Source organism: Podarcis gaigeae, assembly GCF_964106915.1.
Source record: "Podarcis gaigeae genome assembly, chromosome: 12".
Lineage (NCBI taxonomy): Eukaryota > Metazoa > Chordata > Lepidosauria > Squamata > Lacertidae > Podarcis > Podarcis gaigeae.
In genome coordinates, this window is record NC_139688.1 from 31,954,851 (window position 1) to 31,964,107 (window position 9,257).

A 9,257-nucleotide genomic window follows, 5' to 3' on the forward strand; every position below is an offset into this window, starting at 1 on the left:
CTGCGCGAAGCCCGAAGCTTGGGGCACGCTGAGCTCAGCGCGCCCCAAGCTTCTGGGTGCCAGCAAGCTCTCCGCTAGCCATGGGAGAGCTACGTCTCCCACGGCTAGCGGATAGCTTCCTGAAGCCTGGAGAGCAAGAGGGGTCGGTGCGCACCGTCCCTCCTCGCTCTCCAGGCTTCCGCGAAAGCCTGCATTCGCCCCATAGGACGCACACACATTTCCCCTTCATTTTTGGAGGGGAAAAAGTGTGCCTTTAGGGCAAAAAAACGGTACTTTTTTCCAAATTCCGACTGTGAAAAGTTAAAGTGTGACTTAAATTTGCAACCTTACAAAAATTGGCTTTTTCAATGTCGCTGTAGCTTTTTGCCATTCACGGGTGTGAGTGCCTGCGTAATTTTAAGAGAGCGGCTTATATTTGGGTATTGTCTTCTTTTTTCCCCTCCCTTGAATTTTAAAGGTGCGGCTTATATTCGGGCCAATACAGTATTGGCAGTTATCTTCCTGGAAGGTGGACACCTTTGACCTGTCATTGTGACCTCTTTGGCTTTACTTTTTATTCAACTCTCCATCCACATTCAAACCAGCAAGTTGGTATAAAGATCAGATATTCATTGGCCCAGGACCAGCATCTGTAAAATGAATGAAAATGTGCAATAATTTAAGCATGCTCAAAAGACATAACATATGCTAACATAGTAATACTTAAAAACAGGCCTGCAAAGCCATATTCATCATTCCTGCATTGCAGAAGAAGCCATACTTAGTGAGGTCGTGGCTGAGGTGAGCCTTGAACCAGCAAGTTCATGGATCAAAGTTAATTCTCTTAGCTGCTATAATATATCAGCTGTCCAGAAACGCCTACTTTTTAAATTGCCAGTGTTTTTCGTGTTCTTTCTAAGAACATGCTCATATCAGTAGATGAACTATTCTCCGTAAATCATTAGTAATTAAAAATAATTGTGGCCGGGCAACCATACAATAGACTCATAATATAAAAGCAAATGGTATGCCCTAGTGACAGGTCTCTGTAACAATCTCTTGTACCATTGGGTGATATTTACCATATGTCCCATGATTGATAGTAAGATTTAATGAGTTCTTACAAGCAATTAAATAATCAAGGGTTCCTGCTGTTATATGGCAGAGCTCGATAGAACAATGACAAATGAGAGAATATCTACAACCTAATCAAAGGGACATATTTCCTTGGGAACAAAATAATATTATCTACCAGTGCAATCAAAGGACAAAAGGACCCAGGGAGGACACAACAGAACGTGATAACTTTGGTGTTCTTTTCATTAGCTAGCTATACTGTTTCCTATTTAATGGATCCTATTAAATCGGAAAGGGAGTTAGGCAAGTTAAATTTCCTTAAATTTTCATGACCCATGGATTTATATCCAACAGATTTTTTAGATGTAGTTTATATTATATGCCTGGTCACATTAACTCTTTTTCATCTCATAATAGTTTTACCTGCTTATTCTTTTAGTGCTCTTTTAAATATATCAGGTCAGCATTGTACAGTAGCCTGTTCAGTTTTAATTTGTCATGTAAACAGGCAACCTCGAATCTGTGACTCAGTGGCAATCTCGTTAAATCTTTTTGATAAGCTCATCAGTGGTACAATTTCCACCATGTTATTCCTCTCTCTACTGATATTAAGTGATCTGCACTTGTATATGTTTATGATAAAATAATTAACCATCATGAAAAAAGGGGAAGCACCAGAGATTTCACAAAAAAGTATTTCAACAACTCTGACCTCACTTTTATTTCAAAACAACTAGAGATAAAAATACAAAGTTTGATTATGTGTTTTTTTTAAAAAAAATTGATTTGATTTTCAAAAAGGAAGAAAAGAAAGAACAAAAAGAAAAAGGAAGAAAAAAGAAAAAGTTACATCAAAATGCCATACACATTCACATATCGAGATTATTCTGCATCTCCCGATTTCCTGCCATCCCATCCAGGGGTCCTCTTAATTTTGTTTTCATCTGCATATATCAATACTTCTCCATTTCTTTCATCTTCCTAAATTATCTGTAGTTTCTATTACATTACAAATGTATTTAAAATCCTGCTAATGTTTTGACCTGTTTGCAATGATTTTGTATATACATTATAAACATTTCCCATTCTTTTTTCAATTTCTTGTCTTCTTGGTTCCTGAGCTTCCCAATTAATTTTGCCATTTCAGCATAGTCCATCAACTTGGTCTGCTGATTATGTCTTTTTAACAGCTCTGCTTTCAAGCAAATGCACTAAAACCCTAGCTGCCCAGTGGTTCTCCAGGATTTTGGATTGCCGTCTCTCCAAAGCTGCTTGGAGATGCCAGGGATTTAAACTGGGACCTTTTCTCAAGCAAAGCAGATACTCTACAAATGAGTTACAGCCCTTCTTTCATTATGATAAAAGACAGCATATAAGTGTTTTAAATAAACTATGACAACATACTTCTGCATGTATGTCCCTTAAACAAATGAAAACATACTGGGCATACATGTGGTGCTTAAATAAACACACGGTGTACCACTCAGCTACCAACAGAGTGCATGAGTTCAACGGACAAAAGCAGAGCTAACTCTATCTGATTAAACTCCTTAATTAGGACTTCAAGTGCATTATGCAGAAAGTAATATATGAGTTAATTGCAAAAGCTGTGCTGGCATTCCTTGATATCTGAGAAAAGATACATCAAAAAGCAAGAAAAGAAAAGAAAAGAAAGAAAGAAAGAAAGAAAGAAAGAAAGAAAGAAAGAAAGAAAGAAAGTGTGTGTGTTTTAAAACACGCACAGGCACACAATATGAATCAACAGCTGTTGACTACTCACTTAATATCAGGTTTGAAAATCCTGACAAAAATACATTAAAATGTTCAAGACTTTGCAAAAATTGTTTCGAGACAGATCTGTACCTGTCAGAAAATATAAGTGCTAGCTATAGAAGTACCACAGCTATCACACATAATGTCGTAAGGTGTTAGATGGTGTGCAGAATGCAGATGAAAAGATCAGAGAAATATTGCAGAGATAATAGATCAATCAAGAACTGCAAAATCCTGTAACCATCTGCTGACAGCAGGTTCCTTCTTTGAATACTTATTTTTAAGTTTATTGTAGAAATATGCCATAACTTAGCATGGATGGGGGGGGGGGAGCAGTTTAAACTGATTTAGAAAATCTTCTTCTTAAAATGATGTAGTTATACATTAGGTATGTGCTCATATTTTTTTAAAGTCTGCCTATTCAGCTATTAGTTGGAATCATTTTATGCTCTAAACTAGAGCTGGCTTGCTGATATTGCCTTGTGTGTCATACCTAGCAATGAAGGAGAAATTTGATTCACTTTTAAAGGCAAGTCTACGCAACTCATGCTTTCTGAAACAGTAAAAGAGCTGAAATGCAACCATCCTTCAAAATCCACACTTCTCTGAATTTTGCAGTGCAGTTCTCCAGACAATTAATGTGTACAAAGATCCATATACTGTGCTAAAGTGTGCATAAAAATGTGTACTGTATATTCATGAAAATGACGTGTGTGTGTGTGTGTGTGTGTGTGTGTTATTTCATAGTATGTATACACTGCTTGCTTGTAAAAAAATAAATAAATCTCAAAGCATTTTTTGAGAGCAAAAACACTGAGATGAAGAAAAACCCACAACCCCTACTTTAAAACATACAAAAGCTGAAATACAAAAACAGATTGAAATTACCTCAGCTTCCTAAGCGTCTGCGTAGCCTTATCTAAACACGAATGTTTTTAGCATGTGTTACGGGAAATGTTTTGCAAAAATGTTCGTTATAGGCAAAATCACATGCACACAAAAATGTGCATATTAGGAGAAATGCTTTAAAAATAGAAAACTCAGACCGAGGTGGAAATGCGGAGAACTGAATGTTAAGACTAGAACAATGTGAAAACAAGAGAAACCTAAATGGACAAATTTACCCACTCCTACACAAATTTGATGCAGTCAGCTTCTGTGAACTGTTCCCACTGCCCCATTTTCTAAATGACTTGGAGCCAAGTTTCCTGAAGGATCACCTCCACCTGTCCACTTTTTGACCGGACGTCCTTCTTCAGGTTTTCCTGCCTGAAGGGGTAAAGCAGGTCTCAAGGCTCTGCCAAGGCTTAGGAAAGCTATTCCTCCCCCAGTTGCAGCAGAGAAAACAAGGTACAGTCATACCTTGGGCTGCAAACTCTGCGGGTTGCGCATTTTCGGGTTGTGAACTGTGCCAAACCCAGAAGTACCGAAATGGGTTACTTCCAGTTTTCGCTGCATGCGCAGAAGCACAAAATGATGTCAAGAGCATGCTCAGAAGCACCAAATTGCATCACGCGCATGCGTGCGCAGACACGGTTCTGCGGGTTGCGAAGGTGCAACCCGAGGTATGACTGTATTTTTAATGAGTTTTATTCAATCCGAATAGTGAGAGGCAAAAGAACGCAACAAGCCTCAACAACAGTGTTGCTCCAAACTAGGCTCCTCCTCCCTCCATCCTAACAACAGCATCTTCCCTTATGGTGGCCACTTGGGGCCAAATGTCTCTGAGTCCTTTGTTCCTGTACTCTTAACAAACATTCCATTCTGGGAGAAGAGGGATCAGAAATGCTCTCCGGTGACAATGTGTCATCTAGCTGCCCATTTGCAGTCCCCCCTTCTTCTTCCAACACTGCCCAACTTCTCCGTTTGTCTATCTCTGAGCTGTGACCTTCCTCAAATTCCTCAAAGCCCTGCTGTAATTCAGCGCTGCCTTCCCCCTCTCCTGCAGTGTCAGGAGAAGGGGGGGGCGTGATCTCCACCACTCCTCCTCCATTTCCCCCTCTTGAGCCCAATCCTTGACAGCAGGTAACAACTAGACCATTACAACTAGACCAGAGGTAGCTAACTCCCTATTCAGAGAACTGAACCAGCCAGAGAACATTGTTAATAGACTGCCAATATTTGTCAAATAAATCAATAAAATCACAAGGCGTCTGTCTGGAAAGGCTCCCCAGGAAAGGGAGTTTCATGACGAGGTTGCTACCACAAAAATGGTTTTATTTCTCATCTCTTTCAGCCTAATGTGACATAAATAAGAGATTTGGAGCAAGGGTCTGTTGCTCGAACAGTAGAGTTTTGTTGTTTATGTTCAGCTTTCAAACTTCCCATAGGCATCTGGTTGGCCACTGGGAGATGCTGGACTAGATGGGCCATTGGCCTGGTCCAACAGACTCATCTTATGTTCTCTATGTACAGATGAGCTCATCCATTATTTTATACACTATTAAGCCAACACTTGTAATGCCACCAGGCTGTACCCCTATATTCCATTATTTAGGTGCCAATCCTGCATTCCTTTTCCTAGGAGTAAGCACAATGAACACAACAGGACTTACTTTTTAGAAAGCATGCATAGGATCATGCTGTTAAGTGGAGCACTTGAAGCAGCAGTGGAGATTTTACATACATTTCAAGCTTTTCCCTGATCCGTTGAATAAGAGCAAGACTCTATTCGAATATAACTTATCTTCCCCCCACCCGCCAAAAAAACCCCCATCAAAATGAATTCCATATGTGGTGGCAAAAGTCAACAGCTGATACTAAACGAGCTAATTTTTAAAGAACTAAGTGAGAAAAGTGCTACAATCTGTCAGCTTTAAATTCTTACTACTTATTCACAATCAATAAATTCACAAAAATTACACACCTCATTACGTTCCACACAGATTGCAAAGCTAGCTATAATGTAAAAACAGGCAGACAGTCTGTCTCAATATTATTACAGGAAGAGTTGGTTAAATTAATAGCTTCTCATTGATTAAAAAATCTTGCATTTTGCATGTCCTTAGGTTGGTTCCCACCATTACCTTTCAATAAGGGAAGACGTGTCTGTGGAGAAATGTGGTTGTATCGAGCTACTGAGCTGAAACACAAAGGTAGGCAAAATACGTTGTTTACATTAGCCTGCTCTGGTTTCCTGTCATAAAGTCCTGTTTACCTGAAAGGGAAGGACAGGCCCCCTCACTGTTCTGCCCACCCCACCAAAGAAATAATCAGCTTAAAGCAGTCATTAAGCATAAATAATACAAGTCAATGCAGTCATTATTATAAGCAAGGAATCATTATGTCCAGGTCAGCTTCTCTTGCATAAGGTCTCCCTGCTTTTGCAAAGAGAAGCAGCAACAGAAAAGTTTGAAAACACCCCCAGACTTAGGTTGTGTACACATTACCATTTACTCTGGCTCCAGTGTGCTCCCACAGCTGGTGTTTGAAGCTGAGTACACATGACATTAGGCACAATCCATATGTATCCTGTCGTTTCTTGAGAAATACTGCTGTCTGATAAGTTTACCCTCAAACTAGCTTCCATCTGATTTGAAAACGTAAGCTGAAGTGTGATCATTTGACATATCCCATTACGCATGCACAGATGTCAGTGCATGCACAGACGACAGCATTATTATTATTATTAACTGAATTTATATACCACCCTATACCCAGAGGTCTCAGGGTGGTTCACATAATAAAATCCAAATATAAAGCCACAAAATACATAATCAAAATAAAAACAACAACCCAACCCCCCAAGCCCCCCACATTTTAAAAGGGCATAGGATGTATATCAAATCAACCAAAGGCCATGGTTAAAAAGGAACATTTTTGCCTGGCACCTAAAGGTGTATAATGAAGGCGCCAGGTGAAATTCTCTGGGGAGAGCATTCCACAGACAGGGAGCCACTGCAGAGAAGGCCTGTTCTTGTGTTGCCATCCTCAAGACGTCTCGAGGAAGAGTCACATGAAGAAGGGCCTCAGAAGATGATCTCAGGGTCCAGGTAGGTTCATATGGAAAGAGGCGGTCCTTGAGATAAGTTGGTCCTGAGTCATTTAATAGGAGGCCAAGGATTTGCAGGCATGGAAAAACAAATCACTCAATGGATATTGAATGAAGATGTCCTTACCCTCTCTCTGATGTGTACAGCAAGGGCAAATGTCAGGGTCATTAAAAAAAAAGTGATGGTGAAGATCTCCAAACAGAGTGACTGGGTGGTAAAATGACAAATGCAATTCAGTGTAAACATGTGTAAAGTGATGCAAGGAAAACGTATGTTCGTGGGGTCTAAACTGGCAGTGATTGACCTGGAGACTTTGAAGTCATCGTAGATAGCTCAGTGAATATGTCGACCCAGCGTATTGCAGCTGTGAAAAAGGCAAAATCCATGCTAGGGATCCTCAGGAAAGGAATTGAAAATAAAATTGCCAGCATCATAATCTCCTTATAAAAATCTGTGGTGTGACCACATTTGGAATATTGTGTACTGTTCTGGTGGCCTCATCTCAAAAAGGATATCGCTGAGTTAGAAAAGGTTTGGTAAAGGCAACCAAAATGATTAAGGGGATGGAGCAGCTCCCTGATGAAGAAAGGTTGCAGCATTTAGGACTTTTTAGCTTAGAAAAAAACGTAAGAGGCAAGATGGTGGAATTTTATAAAATTATGCATGGCATCGAGAAAGTGTATAGAGAAAAGTTTTTCTCCCTCTCTCATAAGACTACAACCCCATGAAGCTTAATGTTGGAAAATTAAGGACAGATAAAAGAAAGTACTTTTCATGAAGCACATAGTTCAGGGGTCAGCAAACTTTTTCAGCAGGGGGCCGGTCCACTGTCCCTCAGACCTTGTGGGGGGGCTGGACTATATTTTGAAAAAAAATATGAATGAATTACTAAGCCCCACAAATAACCCAGAGATGCATTTTAAATAAAAGGACACATTCTACTCATGTAAAAACAAGCTGATTCCCAGACTGTCCGCGGGCCGGATTTAGAAGGCGATTGGGCCGGATCTGGCCCCCGGACCTTAGTTTGCCTACCCATGACATAGTTAGTTGGCTTTAAAAGAGGACTGGACAAATTCATGGAGGAGAAATCTATAAATAGCTACTAGCCCCGTGAGCTCTGCTCTGCCTCCACAGCTGAAGCCAACAGTGGTTCTGAAGGCCAGTTGCATACCAGACCACAGGAGGGGAAAGTGCTTGAGTGTTTCCCAGATGCATCTGGTTGGCCACTGGGACAATAGGATGCTGAACTATATAGGTCATTGGCCTGAATCAGCAGGGATCTTCTTGCGTTCAGTTTGATTTATTGTGTTTAGCAAGCAGCCATTACACACATTAAAAATAATAACAAGAATACTGCTAATAATAGTGGTTTACATCTCTACTCCCTGAGCTTTACAGGATAAATCATTTCCTGTTCTCCTTTACACGAATTTGCAAAGCCTTGGCAAAGAATTTGGATGTTCTAAAGGATATATACCTCTCTGCATCAGACAATAAAAAGTAGGTCTTTGTAAGAGACGCCCTTCCCTTCTGCAATTTTAACAATGGCTAGATGTATCTATGGTAGTATGTGTGCAGAACATGCTTCTGTCCCTCTTATTAATGACTCACAGGTCTCTGCAGTTCACTGAAAAGCTACTGCCTGCCTCTCAGTGGTCTCTCGTTAAAGACCAAAATCAAAGAGTAGGCATCTACGCTTGCAATAATAATAGTAAATCTAACCTATTAATAGTAAGAGTTTTGGGAAGTAGTTATAATTTATCTGTCATGAGGAGCAATAGAAAATGGCAGAGGTGATAAACAGCATAACCATAGCAAGGTCCTTGGGGTGGCGAGCCTATTGCCAAGAGTTGTGTGACTTTGGGAGAAAAATGACATATATTTTGCATGTGTATTTCTCTAGAGGGACTGTGCCAAATAGATACATATTTCAAATGGCTAAATGAGTGTTATGTAGCCCTATCTATGGGTGGCCTATTCTGTTGCGGTTTCTTGTACTGATAGCAACACTTCTCTTGCTAGAGCTGGCTGCATAACCTGGAGTGTGCTCAGTGGGTAGCGTGGTAGTGTGATTTCATGTGTTGTATTTTATCTTGTCAAGTCACTTTGGGAGATTCTTTATGGTGTAAAGCAAATGATGAATGTAAATAATCATAAATACCATAGGAAGAGCTGTAACTCAGTGCACTGCATTCATTAGGTCCCTTTTTCAAGACTGAATTGGGTGGGCCAATCACCTGACTAGGTATAAAGCACCTTCCTAATGTAAAATCAGGTTTTGCTCTGAGAGACTTTATCCCCCCCCCCCCCGCTCCATCATTCTGAGATATAATCATTATACAATTTCCAGAGATTTCACTTCTGTTCCTTTTTTTAAAAAAAGGATCTTTTGAATGCAGCTGTCTTGACAAAAGATGAAGAACTGTCATATTA

At 40.1% G+C, this 9,257-nt stretch overlaps 1 long non-coding RNA gene across 1 annotated transcript; it reads right to left on the reverse strand.

Annotated features, from left to right (window-relative positions):
* Positions 1–539: 539 nt before the first annotated feature.
* Positions 540–5,912, reverse strand: LOC310828252. Its single transcript, XR_014556783.1, has 3 exons — positions 5,856–5,912; positions 3,958–4,098; positions 540–629 (listed from the first exon to the last, which is right to left on the reverse strand). It is a non-coding gene; the product is annotated as an uncharacterized lncRNA (long non-coding RNA).
* Between the last annotated feature and the right edge of the window lie 3,345 nt (positions 5,913–9,257).